This window comes from Archocentrus centrarchus, chromosome 13 (genome assembly GCF_007364275.1).
Source record: "Archocentrus centrarchus isolate MPI-CPG fArcCen1 chromosome 13, fArcCen1, whole genome shotgun sequence".
NCBI classification, from domain to species: Eukaryota; Metazoa; Chordata; class Actinopteri; order Cichliformes; family Cichlidae; genus Archocentrus; species Archocentrus centrarchus.
Window position 1 is genome coordinate 7,646,842 of NC_044358.1, and position 26,944 is coordinate 7,673,785.

Sequence of the window (26,944 nt, forward strand, 5' to 3'; positions counted from 1 at the left end):
GCCTCTTCTTACACACGCATGCACATGCACACACAAAGGCACATCTCGATGCACACAAACACAGACAAACTGACACTCTCACAGGTTACTGGTGCCAGCAGTGTGTTTCCATTACCACCAACTGCAGCCATATGGTTATTACTCATTGTAATCAACTCAATTCACGGTGATGATAAGTGCTTAAGGTCAACTGTGTCCCTGGATATACACACACACACAAACACACAGACATTTGCTCACAGATTATGGTTCCAGTCTTTCGATCAATTTATTTATTTTTCATCCTCTGTGTCCTTTAAATGTGTATTGATTTTCATATCTGCACTGCTGTAATGATGGCAGATGAATGTGTAATGTTAAAGTGGAGTAGTACATCACTTACAGATGTTTATTTTCCTATTAAGAGCCCAATTAAAGCATTGACTTTGTAGTTAGTATAAAATGATTAAGATAATGACCATTTTTGTTCTTTTAATATATATATATATATATAGCCTCAAGGTGCTTTATATTGTAAGGTAAAGATCCAACAATAATACTGAGAAAACCCCATCAATCAGATGGGGTTTTCTTGTGAGCAATCACTTGGTGACAGAGGGAAGGAAAAACTCCCTTTTAACAGGAAAAAAACCTCCAAAAGATCCAGGCTCAGGGAGGGGCAGTCATCTGCCTGGACTGGTTGGGGCAAGCAGAGGGGTACAAGACAAAAGACACACTTTGGAAGAGAGCCAGAGATTAAAAACAAGTAATGATTAAATGCAGAGTGGTTTATAAACACAGAGAGAGTGAAAAGAGGTGAGTGGAGAATAAACACTCAGTGCATCATGGGAACCCCCAGCAGCCTAGGCCTATTGCAGCATAACTAAGGGACGGTTCAGGGTCACCTGATCCAGCCCTAACTATAAGCTTGATCATAAAGGAAAGTTTTAAGCCTAATCTTAAAAACAGAGAGTGTGTCTGTCTCCCGAATCCAAGCTGGGAGCTGGTTCCACAGAAGAGGGGCCTGAAAGCTGAAGGCTCTGCCTCCCATTCTACTCTTAAGTATGCTAGGAACCACAAGTAAGCCAGCAGTCTGAGAGTGAAGTGCTCTGTTGGGGTGATATGGGACTATGAGGTCTTTAAGATAAGACGGGGCCTGATTATTCAAGACCTTGTAGGTGAGGAGAAGGATTTTAAATTTCATTCTAGATTTAACAGGGAGCCAATGAAGAGAAGCCAATATGGGAGAAATCTGCTCTCTCTTTCTGTGATGCCATCCAGAGTAATCCATCCTGGTTGGACACCATGTTTCTAGGATTTGTGGGGCCAAGAACAATAACATGCAGACTTATCTGAATGTAGAAGCAGGACATTACAGGCCATCCAGGTTTTTATTTACTTTAAAAAAAAAAACACCTTACAAAGCACTAGTGTCCTACATTCAGTTTGGATGGGTTTTAAATCATTTTAGTAACATCACAAAGAGAATGTCTAGCACACAATGTTCTTATAGTTCCTTCTTCATTTAGATCACCCAATGCGACAGCATCTTTAAGGCCGTGCTATTTTTGGAACAAGGCAGACTCTCTAAATCAGAAGGCTATACCAGCAAGGGAGTACTGAATTACCATTAACCTTGTTTCCATAAAGTGATACACAGTTTAGCCCGCTATAATTAGTGAACATAAGTGGACATAGATCAAGTGAACAGCTCAATGTAAAAATGCACTTATTCTTTGTAGCTAATGGCTAAAAATCAGGTCAAAAGTATAAAATTCCCCAGTGTTTATGCCCAGTGGGCGCTTGTAACAATCTGGCCGAAACAATGAAAATGACGATGAAGAAAAAGACCTTGCTAGTCAGCCTGCTCATTATCCTTATCACAGTAGTTATAAAAAGCTGTGCTTCAAGGTACATCCATGTGTGTTGTGATGACTATACATTATTGTTGCAGTGTGCAGCTGCACGAAAAATTATGCATTAACTAATTTATTGTATCAGTAATTTGCATGCACTCATTTGCCCTGAAGAATCCTTTAAAACATCCTTTTCAGAGGCACGTCCAACCTGTTTGTGTAACTGCCATCTGCTGCGAATTATGAGAGCTTGACAAATCATAGGCCCTGACTCGTAGTGAGGAGGTTAATGAGGGGACAACATCAATTTCCTATGTGGAGTAAACCGCACTGGCAGCAGACTTGCCAAAAAACTCGGAGGTGTCGTGCTAGGTCAGGATGCCGTAAACTGGCTATAGAGGATGATTCATCTGACAATACAAACCAACAGAAAATGAACAGCATGTCGTGTTTCATGTCAAATGAGGAGGAGACTGTTTTGCTTTGATTTATGGAAATTGCATCTTTTCATTACTAATGGTGGGTGAAACCTGTGCCTGGAAATGCTTACAAAGCAAAGTTGAAGAATGTTCTTTATTCAGTGCAACTAGTTGCTGTCACGTTACCTTACTGTTCATTTTTAACAGATGTATCAGATGCACTCTTTCCATGTAGGTGTGCTTACATGGAAAGAGTGCATTTTATATTTCCATCACAGGTGTGACTTAACTTCCTGTGACCTAACCGCCCTGCTGTTGGCTCGTAATTTTGAGGGTTCCCGAGTTTCCCTCTGGCTGAAATGGAGAGGATTCAATCCTTTATCAATAAATCGCTGAGAAAGAACAGGATCCAGGATGCAGGTCGTTTATTAGACATACAGGTTCAACAAAACACAAACACTCACAAACAGAGACAAGGATACAAACACAAAGAGGAGGAGAAGAAGAAAAAAGGAAAGCAAAGAGAAACAAGGAGACAGATGCAGAGACAGAGAGCCTCCCAGTTCTGCTTCCCGAGGAAACTGAGGACAGGAACTGTGCCCTAACTGTGCCTTTGACCCTTGTCACTTTGCACGCTCTGTTCCTTTTGAAATCTGATCACCAAACTGACCAGCGTCCGGGCACATGGCCAGCTGTGTTTCTGAAGTGTATTAAAATACACACGTGTCCTCAAAGTGACCCTTACGTTATGACAACTCTGACATAATGCGGTCATCTCCAGGTTAAAGACATTTGTCACAATGTCACATTTAGACCCCCCAATCAAATTTATCCCCCTAATATTTTATATTATCCAAACACAGTCAGACTGCTGAATCATATTTAAAAAGGTATACAGGCATAGAGAGAAAATAATATAACAGGATGTAATGTGAATATATGTGTATAAATACATACAAAACCTCATGCATCATATTAATGCACACGTAACAGCCCCCAGTAACATCATTCCAGTGTATATATGACCACTATTACAATAATAAATGATACTATAAATGAATACTTAAGCTCCTCCGTTAACCTGGACACAGGCACAGAACACGTGGTAGGTCAAACAAATCTTTATTAATAAACACAGTCTTTGAGGCTGGGTTTCCACACACTCCTTTCTTTGTTTCTCTGAGACAGCTTCTGGTCCCTTTGCTCCGAGGCGGCTGCTGGAGAGCTGGAGAGAGGAAGGACAGGATGAGTAAAGGTGGAGATAACAAACTAGGCATGCAAGGGTTAGAATGAGGAAGTAAAGCTTTGCGTTACCGCTGGTGAAGAGGCGATCTGCGTCGGCTTGAAGGAAACTTCTATCATTTAAAGCCGACATCTTAATCAGCATAACCGCCAACAGGTGAGTAACAGGAGCGGGGACCACAGGTTCTCAGGTACAGGGGTGGAGACCACGCCTCTGATCCTGCCTCTGGAGAAGCAGCATTGAGCCTATGCACACACACACACACACACACACACACACACCACACACACACACACACACACACACACACACACACACACACAGAGGGTGGAGAGAGAGGGCAATGGAGAGAGAAAGGGCAAGTTGGTCCAGCGAACCATGAACCATGACAATACTATAACTACTACTACTATAACAATAAAAAAATACCCAACACTGCATAGAGGTAAAGTTGTACTGCTAAACACGAGCACACAATCCTTGACGTACTGCTCATCACTATAAAAGTACGGCACTCTTTATGTGCTGAAGCAGCTCGTTATTCTCCAACATGAGTGTCTACCTCATTTTCACGTACTGGGAGCTGCTTTGTGAAAGACAAAACGCTGTACTTGTAAATGATTGGCTGTACTTAAATTTAATTATAAAGTGGGGATGGAGCCTCATAGCTGTAGAGAATCCTGCATTGCTCTGGGTTGCATGTTAGCTGGCTATGTGCTGAAGAAGCTGCTTTTCTACTCAGTTTGGTCTTTGCATGTTTGGAACCTTTTGGGACAGATTTCAGTTTCAGGACAGGTGTGCAGGTTTTTTGGACAGTTGCAGATGAGTGCAAAGCAGCGAGGATGAGAACAGGCACCTCCAAGTCTGAGGCCATAGTTCTGGAAAAGGGCGAAATCCCCCATGATGAGGATAAGTTGTTGCCTCAACTGAATTAGTCCCAGTCTTGTTTATCCAGATTAATTTGGTTATTAAAGAACTAGATTATCTTTTTCAATATTCCTTAAGCACACTAGTAATATTGTTTGGGTGGGTATTTAATTTTGTCCACTAAATTATGTTCAATTTCGTCCACTTTCAGAATCTTTTTCTACTTTTTTAGACTAAACTCGATTTTTTTCACCGTCTCCATAATTTGACATTCACTCACTGGATGACGACAAGCACACAAAGAATCAAATAAAAAGAGAAGTGCAAGAGATTCGTGTTGCCTCACTGCTGTGTTTTATATGTTATAAATAAATGAATACATAAATAAAATGAAATATTTCTCTCACCAAACCTCAGTATCTTCTGAAAGTAGAGGACCATAAAACAAAGCCACGAGTCATCCTCCAGCACCAAGCAAGTTTCAGCTGTTGAATCAGACATGTCAGTGCACAAATTAATATCGTTAAATAGCCAAAAGATTAAATCAATCAGTGATTAAAAAAATAATAATGACTTAAATCCAGCCCATTGCATACCAGCTTCCTGCAGGCAGCCAGGAGGGCCTTTTTCTTGTAGGAACATTACTTTTTGATACCTTTATGAACATTTTAATAAAAAACACTTTGAATGGAAATACAGCCATAACTTTCATATGGCCATACTTCAAAGCTGTTTTATAAATGCAGTTGCTCACTCCATGTCGCTGTATGTTATGATTATATCACAGCTATGGGGGATGTTGCCCCTCAGCTGTGATATAATCACAACACACCTGTCGTGACCTGCTGCTTAGCTAAACCACAGCACTGTCAGCTCAGGAAGGAGCTTTCAGCACTGATAAGAAAGCTGAATTATCAATAAGTAAATCCTCAGAACAAGTCAACAGTAACAGGAACACAGAAACAGAAGAACAGTACAAGATAAAAATGTTGATTAAATACATATGTGACACATGAAAATAAGACAAGTCTGCTGTGGTCCTGGTTTAAAAACACATGTCACAATAAAATGGTTGGTTAGTGATGTTATTCAGTGTGTAAATATAATCACAAAGTTCCCAGGGGACAGTCTGATAATATCACATTATTTAACCCTTACCGTGGCTCCCCATTTTGTTCTGCCTCCATTAAACTGTGGTGCTGACCTCCAGTTACACACACAGTATAAAACACAGCTTCTGCATATTGTGTACATGTTTGTAAGAGTCCCTGTATACACACACGTTTACGTGGGTATACAGTGTGCAGCTAAAGAGGCTGATATGCAGGCTGAACAAAGCTGCATTGATGAGAGGGAGAGAGGAGAGGAGGAGAATGAGCAGAGAGGAGGCAGGGATGAGGAGAGGAGGAGCATGAGGAGAGGAGAGGAGAGAGGAGAGGAGGAGGATGAGCAGAGAGGAGGCAGGGGGATGAGGAGAGAGGAGCATGAGGAGAGGAGGAGGATGAGCAGAGAGGAGGCAGGGGGATGAGGAGAGTTTGTCCTTCTCAGCTTATCTGCCATAGAGCGTTGCACCTGCTGCGGTTGCCAGGTTGCAAGAGAGGTTTACAAGCGGTGCACAGTTGCCATGTTGGAGTGATTTTTAAGCAGAGGAGGTGAGTGGATTTGGAGGGAGCACAGTGGAAAGAATCCCACTGCCATGTCAGGCTCTTCAGAAGTGAAGTGGCTCACTTTGATGCAGGGCAGAAGTTGCCAGGTCGGTTTGTGATTTAAGCTGGTGGAAGTGGGGAGGCATGTGGAGGCAGCTGTTGTCAGGATGGTTAACAGGTACAAAGGTTAATGGAGAACAGGGATAGTTGCCGTGTTGGTCTCATTTTGTTAAGGAGTGAAGTGGACAGGGTAATTTGGAGACATGGAGTTGCTGTGTAGCTTGTTTGAAGCACACTACAGTACGCACTGACAGGATTGTCAGTTTGGAAGGATCCACTGAAATTTTTTAGTCACAAGATTTCATACTAGCAAAGGCAAGTGAAGGGGCTTTGCAGAGGTGGGTATTAGTGCCAGATTGGGGTAGTTTTAATCAGCAGGGGCCTGTGAAAATCTCCTCACTGTCACAGTTGTCAGTTTATTTGGTCTTTCTGACAAGCTGAAAGAGAAGAAGTGTAGAGAATTACTTCCTTGGTCTCATCATGAATTATTGCCAGTATATATGTGTTATATATCTGTTAAAATGTTACTTTTGGCCTTGGGCCCACTTTCCACACTCAGGGAACCATGCTATTGAATAAATCCCTGAGTTGAGTGTTCTGTAGCCAGGCAATAGCCTTGAAAAAAATATGCAGTGTTTTTCTGCTACTTCCCACTGATGTCGATTCTCTTTGGGTTATAGGTGAGAGGTATGCACATTTCTGTAAGTTTATATGCACACACAGATAAAAGGAGGTGCATACACTTTCTTATAAATAATACCATTTATAAATTTCTGCAGAAGGACTTCTGTCACCAACTGCAGGAATGTAGAGTCGAAGTGCGCCCAACTGAAGGAAAGGATTTTTGAATAAGCAGCTACATAATAGTGAGAGCTGCTACAATAGGAACCCAGGCAGTGAACCTGTCAGTAAGGAAAACACAAGACTGGAAGGGACAGGGCTAGCTGCTTAAGGTCTGACTGAACTTTCAAAATAAAAGACATCATCCACTAGTAAATTGATTGCTGAATCTAGGGAAACACTCGTATAATAATCTGCACTGCCAGTGTTTTAGGCCTTTGACAGCTTGGTTGCTCGATTTTAAGGGAGTGAAAGATTTCTTACAGTGCATGAAAAGTTTTGTTGCCTTATGTGCTTTATATATTTTATTTGTGATTTTCTTTTTTCTTTTTTATAACAGCCTGTATTACTGTAGATCACGTGGAAAGATGGTTCAATCAGATAACAAGCTCAGATAGAAGTTGCGATGCCAGAAATCATGCATAAGTATAAGAATCTAGGGCAATATTTTTAGCTATATATATCAATTCCCCAGTTGCCCTACAGGTGGTTTTTGTTTGTCTTCCAAGCTCGGGTCCTCTCCCAGAGGCCTCGGAGCTTGAGGGTCCTGCGCAGTATCTTAGCTGTTCCTAGGACTGCGCTCTTCTGGACAGAGATCTCGGATGTCATTCCAGAAATCTGCTGGAGTCATTCTCCCAGTTTGGGGGTCACTGCCCTGAGTATCCTGATTACCACGGGGACCGCTGTACCTTCACCCTCTCTAGCTCCTCTCTCAGCTCTTGGTATTTATCGAGCTTCTCGTGTTCTTTCTTCTTGATGTTTCCATCACTTCGTATTACTACATCTATCACTATGGCCTTCTTCCTCTGCTTGCCCACCACTACTATGTCCGGTTGGTTAGCCTTGGTCACATGACGCCACTTATGTTCATAGGGATTTATTATCCACTTCTTTGTGTCTTGTGGAATATAGCAAGCAGAGAGATGCCTTCAGTGTATTTTTAAAACATAAGCTCTTCCAGGCTTTTCACAACCTACTCTGTGTCTTATCAGCTAACAAGGGCCACACCAGGGAGGAAAACCAGGGCACTGCTGACATGGATTTGTAACATTATTGAAGATTTTCTTTGCTGAGTAAAACTAAAGAAGTAAAGAAGAAGAGAAAATAAGAAGAGAAGTAGAGCCCTGCCAACTGTTAGACAGAGGTTTGTCATTTCCAGACTAATGTATGATTTTTGGAGTCATCATTATTTTGGGTTTACTAATGTGTAGCGCGCTTGACACTTCAGTACTTGAGGTCAATTTCCAAATCAGCCATAAATTCATAGAAAGTGATTGGGACTGTGCTGTTAGTTTGGCTTAGCTTAATAATTTTATACACAGACAAATGAGAGCGTGTTCTAAGGAAACCGATGAGCACATCTGACTCTTTTCAGCACTAATGACTATTGGATCCAATATCTGTTATATTCATTGGCTTCTCAATTTTACATTAACCTCTTCAAGTGGACCTAGTCTGCTTATTCTTACTTTTTATCCCAAGTTTACATTAGTGAGCGCTAAAACAACCCAAATTGGAATTGTTGTTCAACCCAAGATATTTCATCACTGCATTACATAATATCATCAACACTTCCATGAATCTGAAGAAACTTTGAAGGCCAAAATCAATACTTGATCTTTAGGCCCTCGGCAGCACAGATGTGATTCTGTCTGGAAATCACTGCATGGGCTCAAGAACCCTTTCAGGAATCAGTGTCTGTGAACACAGTTCACTGCGCCATCCAGAAATACAAGTTAGAGCTATATGATGCAAGAAAAAAACATATTTGAATGTGTTCTAGAAATGCTGCTGTCTTCTCTGTTTATTTAAAACGGACTGTGGAAAACTGTTTTATGGTCAGATGAATCAAAATTTGAAATTCTTTTTGGAAAGCATGGACGCTGCATCCTCTGGATTAAAGGGGCTTACTTCAAATGTCTTGCGTGTGTGATGGTATGGGAGCGCATTATCAGCTTACACACCTGGAACATCAGTGCATCAAGTTTTAAAGCAACATCTGCTCCCATCCAGACAATGCCTTTCAGTGAAGGCCTTATGATCAGAATAGGCCCTTTTCAGACTTTTCAGGTCTACTACACTTCTATCTGTGCTGTCAGACTGACCTGCAGCTATGACAGAGAATGGGCCTTTAAGACTTTGGATTGATCTCTGATCATGCGGATGTCAAGTTTTGTTTAGTTTGGGGTTTTTTTCTAGTCAGTGGCAATACTTAGAGGTTTTGCCAAGAAATTGGTAGAAACCATAATATTAAAGAGGACATATTTGAGCAAGGTCACCAAGTTGGAAAACATGTTAATTTCAGACTAAAGAGGGTACAGCCTCAAGGACTGTATTCCTGGTTTGTTGATGCAATGAGAAGTTGCCAGGTTAGATTGATGGAAGTTTTTTAAGCTCAAAGTGAGATGTGGAGACTGGAGGTGGTATCAGACAGACAGGATGGTTATTTGGCTCAGAGAGGCATCTGATGATTCTGTGACAGGGAGAAAGTTCAAACAGAGGACATGTTTTGTCACTCTGACTCGAAGCAGTTCATCAGTGTGTCACAGCAAGTGACACCAGGCGAGCGTGACAGGACTGGTTGCTAAACTTGAAACATAGCTGCAACTGTACATTTAATGTTTAGCAAAAACCATTTTGATTAACTTCTGGATAACATTTTAATGCCACATTTTTGCACTGTATTATTATTTAGTATTTTGGCTATTGAATAATGAAGTCTGTTTCAATCAATTTTAATGTTTCTCATACACAGACTTTACTTGGATTGGCTGCCCTGTGCATGGACAGACCCCTGACTGTTAAATTTCAAGTGTATACACACACACACAACACACACACACACACACACACACACACACACACACACACACACACACACACACACACACACACACACACACACACACACACACAACTGTAACCCCCAAATACCTGCAGAGAGTAAGGCAAGTCCTGAGGAGTCAGCTGATTGGGAAGAACAGGATTTGGGCAATCAACACCTACACCCTGCCGGTTGTCAGATACCCTGCTTGGGGTAATAAGCTGGCCCAAAGGAGGAAATAGAAGCCACTGATGTCAAGACAAGAAAGCTCCTTACCATGCATGGAGGGTTTCACCCCAAACCCAGCACCCTGAGACTGTACGGTAACCAGAAGGAAGGAGGTCGAGGGCTAGTGAGTATCAAAACCACTATCCTGGATGAAACAACAAGATCCATGAGTACATCAGAAGATGGCGACAAGTGATCACATCCATATTGAGTACCTCAGGCAGCAGAAACCCCAAGAACGGAGAGGAGGAAGAACAGGAACCATCATGTATGGACAGGCGTCTGCACGGCATGTACCACGGGCAGGTAGAAGAAGTGGCTGATATTGAAAAATCCTACCAATGGCTGGACAAGCTGGATTGAGAGATAGCTCAGAGGCACTAATCATGGCAGCACAGGAACAAGCTCTAAGCACAAGATCAATCTGGGGTGTACCACACCACACAAGACCCCAGGTGCAGGCTGTGCAGAGATGCCCCTGAGACAATCCAGCACATAACAGCAGGGTGCAAGATGCTAGCAGGCAGGGCATACATGGAACGCCATAACCAAGTGGCTGGGATAGTATACAGGAACATCTGTGCCAAGTATGACCTGGAAGTCCCGAGGTCAAATGGGACACGCCCCCAAGGGTGGTTGAGAATGACAGAGCTAAGATCCTGTGGGACTTCCAGATGGACAAACTGGTGATGGCTAACCAACCAGACATAGTAGTGGTGGACAAAGAAAGGAAAGAAGAGCGCAGTGATAGACGTAGCAATGCCAGGTGACACTAACATCAAGAAGACAGAACACAAGAAGCTCGCTAAATACCAAGTGCTGAGAGAAGAGCTAGAGAGGATGTGGAAGGTGAAGGTAACTATGGTACCTGTTGTAATTGGACCACTCGGGGAATTGACCCCCAAACCAGAAGATTCCAGGAACGACATCCGAGATCTCTGCCCACAAGAGCGCAGTCCTGGGAACAGCTAAGACACTGCGCAGGACCCTCAAGCTCCCATGACTTTGGTAGAGGACCTGAGCTTGGAAGACAAATAAAGACCGCTAATAGGGCCAGTAGGGATTTTTTTTTATAGTATTATTATTAATGAATTTCATTAAAAGTGGAGGGTGAGACTCCATTTACGTACTATATCTATCAGCTTCTCCTCTGACTTAGCATAAAAATTCCCACTAATAATTTCTACCACAGACTTCACAAATATCAATCAACAAGAGCAAGATAAAAGATAAGCCAACCTAATTTAGGTGTGTTTGTGATACTGTGGTCACTATAAATTTTACTGGCATGTCTGATTGATTGGGCTGTAATCAGGACCTTATGTAATGTAAAATGACCTTAAACACTGTTTTTGATGCTTCTCTTGTTTAAAGATTGCATCCTTTGTTTGAAGCCCCCACAAAGGAAGCAAAGAGGTTGTCTGTCTCTCTGCTTTCATACAAACCTCAGAGGGTTTGCATTTTGTTTGTAACAATCAATTTTTGTAGCTTGTGACCCTAAACAATATTTTGAGAAGTGGGTATTAGAGGGACTGAATTGTTGTTCGGCCTGAGACTGAGACAGGTGAGAAAGATTTTTGCTGCCAGATTGACTGCTGTTTCAAGCAGTATTGATGCTATACACTTTAGGTATTGATGATAGCACTGCAAGGACTCTTTTTGATGCACGATGGCAGAGGAGGGGTTTTATTAATGTAGTGTGAAGTTACCAGGTTGGAGAAACAGATGGAGCCATCAGGTAGAGCGGGGGGGGTTTGTTTATTTTGAGACGGCAGAAGAGAGCGTTAAGGTTGTCAGGATAAAGCAAGGTTTGTGAGGTGAAGTAAAAACTGCTCTTTCAGTTTGGCCATTCAGATGCTATCAGAGTCAAAAGGAGGTTGTCTCCTTCAGGAGTGTGATGACAGTTATTTAGACAGCTTGGAGTTGCCCAAGTCAGATTGGTGCAAGTTTGACCCTCAAAGATATTTGGAGCCTTTTCAGGTAAAGGATCATAAAAGAAAGGTTATTTAGAGTGGGAGAGGTTTTCTTATTTCTTTCCATTTATTTTCAGATTGGAGCAGGTTGGGTTGCCAGGTTTTATTGATCTGAATTTATATTAAAGGAAATACAAGTGAATTTGTTTTTAGGAATGCCACAAGGCTGTTTAATTCAGAAGATGAATATTTTGAGCAGAATGAAGGTATCTGCACTGAAAATCAGCATAAGAAAATAGACATGACAGTCACTACATGTCTCTGTATGTCTCTGATCCTACAGAGACATGTTTAAATGATTTTATTGTGTCATTCTGAGATTCATTGGCACGACAAACAGTAAATTAGTCTAAATTCATATTTTGGCCTTTGCCATGAACAGGCTCTAGAAGTGAGCTTTGTGATCAGAGCTCCTCCGGCCTGACAGGGAAATGAAAGTGAACACGAGCAAAAAAGCAATTTCTTTTCACCGGGAAATGGCTGGCTGAGCCAAACACGTGCACAACAACACATGCACTTAAGACTTTCAGGGCAGAATGGACCAGTTGTTCACAGAAGACGGCTCCTATCCCAAATATGTGAAATGCCTGGCTTCAGAACACTTGCCAGAACCAAGCAGTGCATCCCTGAGTGGTGTTGTTGTTTGGTTAAATTCAGATTCAAGATTGATGAAATGAAGAATAGAGAGCCTCAGTGATGAATACCAGTAGATGAGCTGTGTTACCGTGTCCCCAGGAAGGATCCACAATTGAAGGCACGCTTTCTTAGACTCCAAACGTTTTGTGCCGTTCTTGGCAGATTTTACAGGTCGTCCTTGGAATTAAGTTGCGCTGTCACGGTTTATAAATTGGTGCATTGTTTTTAGATCACTTGCATAACTTTCCTCTTCCAGTGGTGCATCTTTATGATTGTGACATGACATACTTTGTAATCAAAATCTAATGTAACTCTAATGTTTACGCAACCTTTGTTCTCTCCCAGTCTAACATCGTCATATCCACCAGGTCACTGGATGATCATCTAGGGTTAGGGTTAAGGTTGGGTCTTGTTTTAGTCACACATTAATTTTTAAATTTGTTGCATATCAAATTAAATCTCGTATATTTTGCCATTAAAGTTTTTCTTTTAAAAGCTTTTGCATTTGGATGTCCAAAACAAGGTGTAAAATTTATATTTAAAAAAAAGTGATGCGTTAACTGACCCCTAACTCTAGCACGGCAGTGACCTGGTGGATGCTAAGAGGTTTAAGGGTAATTGATTTCATTTTCCACAATTAGAGAATTAACACCATGGCAAAGAAAACATTGTTTTTTTCTTCTGCATTGTACAATTGTTTTTGAGGTAAATATTCACCTCTACATCGCACCTTCACTTGGTTTCTTGTCTGTTCAGTTCTGTGAAATGGAGATGAGGCAGGTAACTAACACCAAAATTTGATTTTGTTTTTTTTTGAACACATAATTGTACCTGCAGGAAATGACAGAATGTAGCAGTGTACCCACAGGAAAGACAAAAAACACCAGCGACATTTACACAAATTACCAAACCTATTCTTGTTTTGGCTTTGGGTTTTAGAGGGTAGTTTTCCTTTAATGACCACAAAGTCCTGAGGGTAAGAAAAGGAGGACAGTGGACAAAGTGGAGTAGCTGCCAAGTTGGGCTGATTTGAGTGGGGGGGCAGCAGGAAGAGGGCTGCCAGCATTATTTTTACAGAAACGCTGACGATTCCCAACCAGAAAATGTGCTTAGAAACTCAAACCTTTTCCTGCAGTCACCTATTTAGTCTTTTCCACTTTAGTCTCAACGGTACTTTGTAGAACTGTGGCAACACACTTTAGGAAGTGGGCCAAAGTCATCCCTCATATGTCTCTGTCTGAAACTTAGTGTTGAGTTTCTGAGAGGGGATAAAGAAATGCAGAACTTTCTGAAAGAAAAAGAGCTGCCTTTAGTATACAGGCTACAGACTAGGGCGGGGAATCAAAAAATGGTTCCAGCTGAGAAACAGTTGCAAATTGCCCAATTCACTTGAATTGTATGTCTGCAGTTTGTATGAAATTCTTTTATCAATGCCAACTTCTTTCTGATGTTTTTTTTTCTTTCATCTTTTGTTCTTTTGATATCTAGATCTTAAGTGAACCTCTTTGCTACACTGTGTTACAACTCAAACATTAGGGTAACAGTTTTGACAATGCTGAAAACCAATGGAGCCCTACTTTGTCCACACATTAAATTAATGAGGTATATATAAGGGAATAAATATATAGCACCAAATCATAACAGTCACCTCCAGGCACTTTATATTGTAAGGTAAAGATCCCACAAAAATACAGTGAAAACCCAACAATCAAACAATCCGCTATGAGCAAGTACTTGGCAACAGTGGGAAGGAAAAACTCTGGCTCAGGGTGGGGCAGCCATCTGCCATGACCGGTTGGTGAGGGGAGCCAGAGATTATTAATAACTAATAATTAAATACAGAGTGGTGTATAAACAGAGTGAAAAGAGGTGAGTGAAGAAGAAACACTCATCATGGGAACCCCCCGTCCCAGCAGCCTAGGCCTATTGCACCATAACTAAGGCAGGGTTTACATGATCTGGCCCTAACTATGAGCTTGATCATAAAAGTAAGTCTTAAAAATAGAGAGGGTGTCTGTCTCCTGAATCCAGGCTGGGAGCTGGTTCCACAGAAGAGGGGCCTGAAAGCTGAAGGCTCTGCCTCCCATTCTGCTCTGGCCAGGTCATGTATGTAAACAGTATCAAACATTTTACCTGGTAAAATAAAGGGTTTTTTTTGTGTTTCTTTAAAAAAAAACAAACAAACAAAACACTTAAGTATCCCAGGAACTACAAGTAAGCCAGCAGTCTGAGAGCAAAGTGCTCTATTGGGGTGATACGGTGCTATGAGGTCTTTGAGATAAGATGGGGCCTTGTTTGTGAGGAGAAGGATTTTAAATTCTATTCTAGATTTAACAGGGAGCCAATGAAGAGAAGCCAGTATGGGAGAAATGCTCTTCTTTCTAGTCCCTGTCAGTACTCTAGCTGCAGCATTTTGGATCAGCTGAAGGCTTTTCAGGGAGCTTTTAGGACAGCCTGATATGAATTATAATAGTCCAGCCTAGAAGTAATGAATGCATGAACTAATTTACATCATCAGTCTGAGACAGGATGTTTCTAATTTTAGAAATATTGCACAAATGCAAAAAAGCAGTCCTACATATTTGTTTAATATGTGCATTGAAGGACAAATCCTGCTCAAAAATGACTCCAAGATTTCTCACAGTGTTACTGGAGGCCAAAGTAATGCCATCCAGGAAACATGACATCAATACAGCATCTCTGGTTAATAGACAGAGTATTTTTTTAAATATAGTTTTGAAATCGTACCAGAACTGGTAGATACTTAAGTGTACTTTAATCTTCATACATCATACTTTAACTATCTTTAGTCAGAAGAACAGAGTCCCACCTCTGACATCGTAATTATTGTAGGGTCTTTACCTTACGATATAAAGTGCCTGAGGTGAGTGTAGATTTGAATTGAATCTAAATATTATGATGTTGGTTTGTTACCACATGAACATACTAAGAAAGCCTAAAGCCTCAGAAAACCTGATGCCAACTTTCTTGCTTGAGAGTGCCTGTCTGCAAAGTCTGTGTAACATTTAACTGCACACAGCTGTATATTGAAGTACTGTTTCTCTGAAGTTGTATTTTTCAACTCATATATGACACTTTATATGAGAGTCCAGTCATTCATCAATCCATGGTGTTTTTTTAACTGTGTGACCAATTGAAGGCCATGGTGGGGCTATAAAAGCTGTCATATATAGAGAGGCGGGGTACTGTAAACCCCAGACAGGTCATCAGTCTATCACTGGTAATTGGGAATAAAAATATTTATTCTGGAAAGTATTCACTTTTTGTTTTAGTGCCTGAAATTGTGTGCAGTGTTCTATGCTCAGTGTATAAAACATTTTGAACCAAACTCACTATCATCATTTTGCCTCTAAAACACAGTATTCCTATTAGCAAATGTCTTTCCAGATTTAAGCCTAGAAAGTTTAATCAGACCACTGATTGGTAAAATATGCCTTCCTTCTGTGAAGTTGATTGTGTAAACAATGAAAGTAAATGAGCAGAGCAGAGAGCTTGTTGACAATGTGTTTTTTCTTCTTTGCTTCAGTTTTTTTTTAGGTTCTCGTTAATGTAGTTTGGAGACAATAACTCAGCCAAGAGCTATCTGTTGGTAATTGTGGCTTTGTGTTTCAGAACAACAACATGTGGAACTCAGAATGATTAAAATGAGTATAACTATAGCACAAGGGAACTTAAGAGTCAGGGTGCAAAGGGACTGATCACTTCTCAAATGTAAATATTAATCTGTTGGGTCCAGATAATGGGTCCACATAGGACTGACCAAATATCCAGGTTTCTTAAACTTCGATACAAACAAATTAGCAAAGAGAAGCACTGTAAACACAATAAATGTTAAGTGTTTTTTGTTTTTTGGTTTCTTTTTTCTCAGCTGATGTTGCTTACAGTGGGTAAAAAGTATTTTAGCAGATGGTTGGTCTTTTACTAAAAAAAAAAGAAAAAAATCTATAACCAACAGAAATCTTTGGTTGACTAAAATCATACCCAATCTCTACCCAGTGGATTAGTCATAAAGAGTTATCTCCAGATGAATTAAATCTGGGACAGTGTGTGAAGTGCGCTCTTCCTTCTAGCCTTTTCCCCTTAAATTAATTATAAATCAAAACATATGATACACTAGTACTGTCAGTGTGTCATATCATCTTAACTATGTTACTTTAAACTGAAATCCTAAAGAAGTCTGAGCCACTTTAACATTTATGTGAGACTGGAAGCTTCACATCCAGCTGCTGCTCTTGATGGGCCAGCGAAGCTCTGGTTGGACTCTTGCCTTTGTAAAGCTATTGTGAATATGTGAAACATTTTCAGAGTTGCTTTCCTTGCTACATATTGAGGAGGATCGGCAAGCAGCAGTCCAGCCGAATGAAACAGCCCTTAGGCGTGTCTCAAACTAAATTACAGTCAAACTCCCGCACAGTGGGAGAGTATGCCACTGATACAGATGTAGCAGCTGCTGTAGATAAAAGACAGCCTGCCCTCCTTTGATGCACATAAGTTAGAAAAACAGGTCGCAAAGTACAAGCTCATTAAGCTTCACTGAAAGCAGCCATTGTTGATAGTTTCAAGCAAAGCTCTAACAAGCCAAAAAAGAAAACCAAATCCAAACTCAAGGATCCCCCCCAAGAAATATCCGCTGACCCAAACGAGTCAAGGCTCACAAAGAAGCCCCACCTATGGCACAGTTTCAGATGTGGTGAGGATGGTCATATTGTTCCATCGTGCAGCAATGAAAACTCTGAATTTGTTTAAATGAAGCGTAAAGAGTTGAACCAAAAACTACATGTCTGGGAGGGTCAGAATAAGACCGGTTTAAACTAAACTCAGTTCCTGGGGAGGGACTACCAGGACCTAAAACGAAACATGAATGTCCCAAAACAAAACTTAAGCGTCAGGCATCGATTCATTCCCATGAAACACGACCCCAAAATAGTCTAACTAAAGGACGTGTATGACAGAAATGTACAGCAAATGCTACTGTGTCAACTGGAGTTGTCTCCTCGAGGCCGGATCCCAAGTGATCACAGCGTCTGCTTCTTTCTACAACACCAATCTGCTGAAGGGAGGTTTAACATTTTACTTTGGTGAGTGGAAAGATAACATGACCAAGGGCTAAAGACCTATGCTAATGTTTTTGTCTAACATGACCTGGATTTTGGGCATGTGTCCAAAGTGAAACATCACATAAACCTAAAAGACAAAACACCCTTTAAGCAGAAGTCCCGACCCATCCATCCAAATGATTATGAAGCTGTGAGGAAGCACTTGCAAACACTCCTTGATTCGTGAATCAGTCCCCTTATGCTTCGTCGATTGTAGCAGTTAAAAAGAAGAATGGAGAAGCCCATCTTTGTACTGATTGCAAGCTTAATGCGCTGACAATACAAGATGCATTTGCACTTCCAAACCCTGAAAAGACCTTTTCCACCCTTAAGGCAACTCAAGGGGGTGAGGAAACTGCTGCAAGTGCAGAAACAAACAACTCTATACGTTGAGTGGTTATATGTCAGTTCATTCTGGCAAAGCCTACAAACAACCATATTTTCATTTTCTAGATCTAAAACCACCAAACTGTGCTGATTTTATGAGATGCCTTTGTCTCTTTTAAAGTTTGCTTGCACACAGTAGTTGGACATAAACTTTTTTCATGGGGGGGATTGTTTTTCGGGCTGCAGCTCCATCTAGTGTCAGATGGCTGCATGAAATTTGGGACACATCAATTTACTGGCATTGGGCATCAATCAAAGTGTTAACAGATTAGATTAAACGACTAGTATGTCTGGTGCTGACTAGTGGTAATAGCAATGGTTAGTTGTCTAGTTGACAAATCGTGCACATCCCTTGTCTCTATTAAAACTGATATTGCACTGGTCCTGAGTAGAAGCTATTAGTAGGCCAAATATATAAAAACAGATGCAGATGTTTTCTGCTTGTCCTGGTGCCAAACAATTCAAAGCAGTCCTGACAGACTACCAGTATAACAGCACTGTTGTCGCAACAATGAGAACTTGGATGAATGAGAGTGCAAAGACTAAACAGCCTTAATGATCCAACATATTAGATACATCATATATTAGATACTTGAAACATTCCCAGTTAAACTCTGTTTCATCTGAGTTTAACTGGGAATTCTTAGTTTGAATAGTGATGAAAATAGGTCATAAAATTAAGTATGCCATAGCAGTTATTAGGATTCCCAGCCAACACAAGGTTAAATTTCAATTACTTTTAACTAAAAATATTGAACATTAAATGAAATTATATATAATATGCAGACTAAATGCTGGGGTCAGATTTGGTAATGTTACTGACCCTCAGACATTAGTCCTTCTTGTGGACAGCGAGTTTGACCAGGCCATTGGCCAAAGCTTTAGTAAAGCCAGTCACAGGTAACCTGAGCATGATGCCCCAGCTGGGTTTCATCATTTTTAGAAGCGGGATGATGGGATGTTAGTCTTGACTGGGCTTAGTGAGTTTTTTCATCCTCTTTAATAAAATATGTGACCACATTTTGTAAGAGGTCTGTCACTGATATGGAGAAGAGTAATTTGGCTGCCTGTTCTTCTGCTCTGCATCTGTCCTCTTCCCTCTCAACCTCTTCCTTTTCCCCATCACTCATCCTTTCCTTCTCATCTCTCTGTGCAGGCAAACCTGGCAGACTCTGAAGGACAACTGACTGAGCCAATGATAGACTTACAGGACTTTTAAGGAGCTAGTCCTCCAGTCTAGCTTACGAGGGCGTGTGCACTACACGGACGTGCCCGTGAACCCGGATGAGCGCCATCGCTGCTTTATACCCTGTAAGAAGAGGACGGCCCCCTTCCCTGGTAAAGAGGTAGGCTGCTGCAGTATGACACTGCCAGCGCTGACTGTGGTTGCCTTTAATTTGGTTTTTATAATTAAATTTCACTCTTGACAATTACTCTTCTTCAACATCCAGCAGGAACTGTGCATGAGGCAGATATTGTCTTTGTCACAGTATCATTTTTCTTTCTTTTTCTAATGACATCATATATAATGTTCAGTATGAAAATATGACCTACTGTGTGTGTTTTTAAAATTCAGTATAGTGAGCCATTTCTGGAGGACAAAAAGCCTTCAGATTTTACTTTATCCATAAAAATTTATGTTTCCACTTTTCTTCTCATTGAACCTGCTTTCTGATGTAAAAGTAGGATAGCTTTGTGTTTAGTTCAGTCACAGTTCAGAATCACAGTATTCACCTCCATGAATTCATGCACTCAGAATTTGGAGGATTTTCTAAGGATGATGACACTCTTACAGTCTATGTGCCACTCACTGATGTCCTTGTATTCACAGCTGCAATCATAAAGTTTTGTGCCTCATCCCATAAAGAAAAAAAAAAGGGGGTGTGACCGAGAGGGCCAAAATTGAAAGTACAGTCTATGTCATGGGCCAACCAGGATTAACCTTTATTGAACAGTCTAAAACTGAAATTATCAGCAATATGAATTTGAATGGCCATATTACAGCAACTTTTTCCTCAACACATTAAATAAAATATAATATTTTTTCAAAAATAACATCAGGGAAAATGATAGCATTTCAAGCTGATGAAAATTTGCCAGAAAGTCCAGAAACAAGAAACAACACGCTATTTCTGTTTCTTTCTTACTTTCCATAAACTGACAGATTTTCTCAGGCAGCTCATCGCACCTGTGTGATAAGGCACATTCAGAAGCTATTTCCTCCAGAACAGACTGAAACTGCTGGTGATTTAAACCTTTGCTTCCTATGAGGTTCACTGTCTGTGTTACGCGTGGTGACGCGTGGTGTACCCAAAACACAGCGTCCACGGAAGATTTCAGCTATCCGGGCTATCTCCAAAGTCGCCAAAGTCACTGGAAAAAGTCGATAAATTTGTTACTTGTCACTTTTTGGAAAAAAAATAGTCGTTAGTGGGGTCTGAAAACTCAAGAAGAACTGAACTCCTGGAATTTATGTTTAATAGGAAGCTCAAAATTGTCATTTGTGCTCCCTTTTCCACTTCTTCCCTCCCGCTTTAACGCTGGTTGTCATTTTACTTTCTGTAGCCACGTGAAATCAAATGTGAACAGGACTGTCGTGAGATCACAAGTGCACACTGTGAACGAAACGGGGCCGTCCCAGGTAGTAGATGGCAAGTTGTGGGAAATAATACTAAAGTGCAACAATCTAGCGAGAGAAAACAAATCAGTCTGGTATCAGCAATGGGCCGGAGGGCGCGGGGTGCACGCCGGCTTGCTAATTACAGTGATAGCGCAGAGTTCCGATAGCGAACCAGTGAAATTCTCAGCTCGGTGCAAGACGACCTCAGCATGACGCAACGCCGGGTGATCAACCGCTGGCTAACCCTGGTGTCTGTGAAACATATCAAACTGCACTCACAGTGTTCCTTCTGGGTCGAGCCTGTCCTCCTTTAAAAAGTTACCTCACGTGTTTTTTGCAGGCACAGTTTTTGACCAGTCTCTACATTTCAAAGAAGATTAAGCAACGTCCAGCAGTCGTACATGAAAGCGCATGTGAATAATGCCCTTTTGTGTACGGTATATAATTCAGATAAAACTGAGGTTTTTGTACTCAGCTCCACAAATCTTAAAAACATGGTGTCTAACCACATCCTTACTCTGGATGGCGTTACCTTGGCCTCCAGTAACACTGCGACAGATCTTGTAGTCATTTTTGAGCAGGATATATTCTTCAACACATGTATTAAACAAATATGTAGGACTGCTTTTTGCATTTGCGCAACATCTATATTAAGTTAGAAATCTAAAATATTGTTGTGGGATCCTCAGTGATCCATATTGTATTAGCTGTACTGGAAACCCAAAGTTCTCAAGATGATGACCACGAAACAGAGATTGACTATATTTAGACAATAGATGGCTTTAGAGTTTTAAGGAACCCATAACTTGATGACCACATCTCTATTTAGTTGCTCAGCATTTTGCTTCTTTTGGACATTGCAGACAATCTGTTGGAAATATATGATGATGCTTGACTGTCTAGCATTTGTGGACATATATTTGATGTTAGGAATAGAGTGGCATTTGACCTGGAGCTGCTATAGAACACAGATTACCCCACAGAGAACAATAAAGAATAACCTAACTTATTGTTTGCTGGAGATTTTAACACTGAGACCTTGCTGTGGTATAATGTCTTCTACCCACTGCTGCATTTGCATAGTTCACTTTGTTATATTATCAAACTTAGTGTTTGCAGTGCTCCAGGAGTCACTTGTTCATTTAGTGTGTGCACTCATTTTTGTGTTATTTCTCTCCAAGAGAGATTCATTCTAACTCTAAAATGAAATAATTTGTAACTAAAAAAAGAAAGAACAGGAGTTGCAAAGTCACGCAGTTTGAACAGGATTAAAAGTCGAGTCATCGTCGCCCTTCTTGTCGTTTCATTTTTCACTCATCATATTTGAGCAGCTGTTGAATTTTGGAAATTTCTCTCCACAAGAGAAGGTAAAAATTGATAAAACGCTGCAGACACAAACCTGCTGTATGTTACCTTGACATCAAACATGACATCAAACAGCTTACTCTACTGGGTGAAAAAAGAAGGCAGATAAATGAGTATTATTCACAGGCTGACAGTCTGGCTTTCGTGCAAGATACATTTAAAACAGTTCAAAAGATTAAAAAGAATCCATCATTTATTTTGTTATTTTGTCAAAGGCAGAAAACAAGATTTAAAAGTCGTATTTAAAGGTTAACTCTCATCAGTCTACGGCGGGCTGTGATGGGGTTTGGCAGCCTGAGGGTGACCGCACTGAAGGCATTTACACAAACTCGTAACAGAAGAAAACATTTCAAAGAGTTTGCAATTAAAGGGTGTGTTTGTGAGCCAGAGAGACGGAGAGAAACGGTGACTTAGGGTAATGCAGCCTTAATAGCCACATTAGTTTCTTGCTCCGACTGAATCGTTTGAAGCAACTTGGACAAGCAAATAGGTCCATTAGGTAGCTATAGATCTCATAGCACACGCTGGAATGGGCCCCTGAGTACACAACAAACCTGCATTCACCTGCACACTCCAGTTCTTCCTTTCTCCCAGAACGCAACCTGCACACCAACGTGTGCTTGCAGTTTGTCTCAGATTAATTTATACACACACGTGAACACACACACACACACACACACAGGGATCATATCTTTTCCCACTGGCACTCCGTGTGTATTTGAAGGCTTTTCTATCACTGCTAATTTGCTGCTGCTGCATTCACTGCTGCAGTGACAGGACTTTCCTAATGAGACAGAGTGCTCGCAGTAATGGCAGGTGTGGACCTTGAATCAGAATTACAGTAATGAGATGAGCAGACCTAATGGTCACAAACAGAATAATAAGAAGTACAGAAGCAGGATGAGAGCACCAATAATGAGAGCAGAGGCTGGGAGACGAGTCAGGAAAACAACATATAGTCACAACAGGAGGTGACTGCTGCTGCTGTTGTCTTTGGGGGTTAAGATGTTACACATCTGGAGGTTTTCTTTTCTAAATATTCAACTCTGTTTATTAAGTAAAATGAAAAAAAAAAAGTTTTGAAGTTAAAGTTTAGTCATGAATACATACTCTACATACTAGAGGCTTTCCTCTCCACCTCTCAGTTGTTGTTGAGTTCTGCAGTGTGACAAGATAACGGCCTCATAAATAGTCATCATTAGCAGTGAAGCTTCCATGTTCGAGTTGATTCCTGCAGAGCGGTTTGCCCTCAGTTACCATGTGAATGCAACAGTTTGGCATTTCTGTGACAGCATTTTTTTTTAATGCAAATTTGCCTCAGAGGTGGAATGAGCCACAGAGTGCAGAATCGCTCATTACCTTCAAACATAAGCTAGTCTTATCACGCGATATCGCTCTAAATACAAGCTTGTGTGTGTTGGTGGTTACACATTCTTGAGGTTGTGGTCTTAATGGTCCAACTTGTGGAAATGGGACAGTGGTGCTTAACGCATTTTTTATTCATGGACACATGTAGCCCAGTACAACAGCAAAACCACGGCATTATTGATCCCTAACACTTTTCCCCTTTTGTTAGTGGGAAAAAAAAATAGACATCATCATTTTCAGTCATTTAGTCACTTTGCTGTCATTACAAAGAAAAACTACTGTAGTGGGGCGCCTGGGTGGCTTAGTGGTGAAGCCGGCGACCACATACACACGCCACGTTGCGGCGCGGGTTCGCGTCCCGGCCCGTCACCAATTTGCCCGCGTGTCTTCCCCCGTATCTTTCACCCATTTCCTGTCACTCTCCACTGTAGACAAAAGCTGCTGTGGCCAAAAATGCAAAAAAAAAAAAAAAACTACTGTAGTGAATGGTTCTTGTGTTAACCTTGTCTTACCTTACCTTACAACTTAAAGACTTGCAACAAAATTCATCCTGTTGCAAAATAGAGTGAAAAGTTTGTCCTTTGCTTCAGTTTTCACATTCGTCTATGAGTCCATCACAACAATAAGGAGTGGAACCTATGTTGTCTACAGTATTTTTGTTTTTAAGGGATGTAAAATTGTGACATGCCTTAATTTTTCATGGTGTATTGAAGTGGTGGCAACCTACCAAACCTAAAGGTTTGAAACATGTATTTAGAAATGTTTTACCATGTTTAACCATCTGGTTAACCAAAGAGCCCGTGAAAACAAAAGTTAGTCTAAAAACACAATGTTAAGAATAAAGAGTGAGTGAGAATGAACCAACAACACAGTTTGTCTTAATTTATGCCCCACTGTTCCTCCAAACTCCTTGTGTACTTTTTGGGTTTTCTTTTGTTGTCCAAAATAACAGGAAGTGACTGTTTTATTGTTTTTATTGTGTTGTGGTTTGTCTGACCTCTTTCTACACAAGCATATTTCTGACTGGGCCTTCGGCCTTTTAAATGCTTTTTAACAGTTTTAAAGTGACCCTAGGTTATGAGCTTGGATAGGAGGGTAAGAGAGTGGTACTCAAGAGCTTCAGTGTCACCTGCACAATGCCACAAAGGTTTACACACTGCCTCTATAACTTTATATATTTTTACCTCCCACAAAGAGGTGATTTTTGTTGTTGTTGTTGTTGTTGTGTAGCGTTTGCATGCGTTGTCATTCTGTCTTTGAATTCTGATAAAACTTTGTAGGGGTGTAGAGTGGGGTCATGTTAACGAGCCATTAAAATTTGACCTTTGACCTTTCCTTCACAATCAATAGATGGATCTGAAGGTTTAAAGTGATAATAATGTTACATGGAGCTAATATTTGTCTTACTGCCATCTGATCTCTTCTTCAACATTGAGAAACTTTCATAAAATCTTTAAAACTGCTTAAAATTCTGCTGCCTGTGTTGTATTTGCTGCACTTATTATTACTGTATACGGATATTCTAAATATCACATTATAGTTGCATCCAAATATGATGCATTTGACCTCTGACCTCACTTTTACATCAACCCAGAATGTGTTTTATCTTCAAAGGAAATATTGTCAAATAAAGGAGAATGAGCTGCTAGTTAGAAATATATTGTAGTATAATATTATATAATATTTACAAATCCATACCTCTTATCATTACCTACTCCTACACATGTTTGTGTAATTAAAGTAAACAAATTTCATGCTACTCTTACCTGATTTTTACTGAACTACAAACTTTTTAAAGTATGTTTAAAAAGCACAAAGAAAAGAAAATGAATATATTCAGACTTGAAAATACTGCCCACACGGAGCTGCCTTGGCAGAGGTTTATGCTAAAAATATGACACATCTTGAGTTTTAGCACAAATGAAATAAAGAACTTCACTGTTCCAAGTGGCCCGTGTGCTGTACATTATCCCCCCTGCATTACTACTACACACTGTTATGTAGTATCAGTACACAAAGCATAATGTGTGTGAGTAAATGCTGACACAGAAACATACAGTGAATATAATAGCAGAGCTCTGACATTTCTTCGAGAGCATGAAGCTTTTTGGATGGGCAGTGGTGGTGCAAAGGTCACACAGAGAATTGCACTTGAGACTGGAGGTTGTTAGTTTCTGGTAGTCCCCAGAGAGGCAGCATAAAATATGGAGTTGAAAATGAAAAGCAGCCCTCATTACCATTGCTTAGGTGCCCAAGAGCAACCCTTAACCTGCTCGGTGGCCAGCAGATCGGACTGTGGTTTTAGAGGAAATCTTACAGATATGACTGAGGCTATTGTTCTGCAGGCCAGATTACATCATGGACAGAAAGAAGTAAAGTTGTTGAGATCTGTCCAAGCTAAAGTGTCTCTTGTTGATATGCTGTCTTTTGCCATTAATTAAGCACTGCTGTGATGTGTTGTGTTGTGTTGTCTATATATCCATTTTCCAGCAAAGCCAGGACACTCATTAGGAAACCCAACAATTCTACCTGCATCTCAGACAGAGGTTGTAGTTTGAACAGTCCCAGCAGCAGAAAGGGTAGCTTTGGGAGTTTGTCTTTAATGGGCCTGTAACTAGCAGGGCAACAATTGCAATGATAAAGTGGTCACACTCAAACGTCGAGGCTGCTGCAGTCTCTGTAGAGCTGAAATTACTGAGTAGGTCTGGTTATACAAGATTCATATCCCAATATACTTGGGCTTAATGATGATGCATGATATATATCTTAGTATTATCTGAAAAGAAAAAGGTCAGGAGCTGCTGCATTTCTTAGGAAACATCTTTCTTTCTGTTGTTTAAACTAATTCTAATTTAATAATTATTAGAACTGTTTCACTGGGTAAACTGTTTTCATTCAGTCGGGGATTGTTCAGCTTCTTTGAATTGGATTGTATGAACTTCTGATCAACAGTCATTGTTTTATATACAGTATCATTTTTACACTGCAACCAGCTTACCTATCACATGCACACCAGTGGATGCATCTGAGGCAATTTGAGGTTCAGTTTCTTGCCCAAGGACACTAAGGACACTTTGACATGCTAACTGGAGGAGCCATCTAATGATCTACCAATTAGTAAACAACTTGCTCTGATTGTGTTGTGGACGCAATCAGCAGCCAGATGGATTTCAAGCAACATATCTTCAAAATTGGTTTGTGTCTATGGGATAATTAGAACTTTTTCATTGCTCTGGAAGTGAAGCCTTTACACCCTAGACTCTTTGCTGCAGACGAACTGAGTGAGGGTGGGGTGGGGGGGGGTGGAGGAGTGTCGAAATACAAACACAGCATAAAAAAATTGATATAAATAATATAACTTTTGAAATCATATCAATATTTGTTCTTTTGTTTGTATTGTACAATAGTGCCAATAGTAAACATAAACACTGAAAGAAACAAAATCAAAATGGTTTAATATTAACAACCAGTTATTTAAAATCCCACAGCATGATTTTTATTTGCAGCAATAAGCTT

At 40.6% G+C, this 26,944-nt stretch overlaps 1 protein-coding gene across 1 annotated transcript in view; it reads left to right on the forward strand.

Moving 5' to 3' along the window:
- LOC115790204 (leucine-rich repeat and fibronectin type III domain-containing protein 1-like protein) overlaps positions 1–26,944 on the forward strand; it is a 474,798-nt gene that overhangs the window by 228,002 nt on the left and 219,852 nt on the right. The window contains exon 4 of the mRNA XM_030743914.1: positions 19,232–19,421. The gene's annotated coding sequence lies outside the window, so the exon portion shown is untranslated. The remainder of the gene's footprint in view (positions 1–19,231; positions 19,422–26,944) is intronic.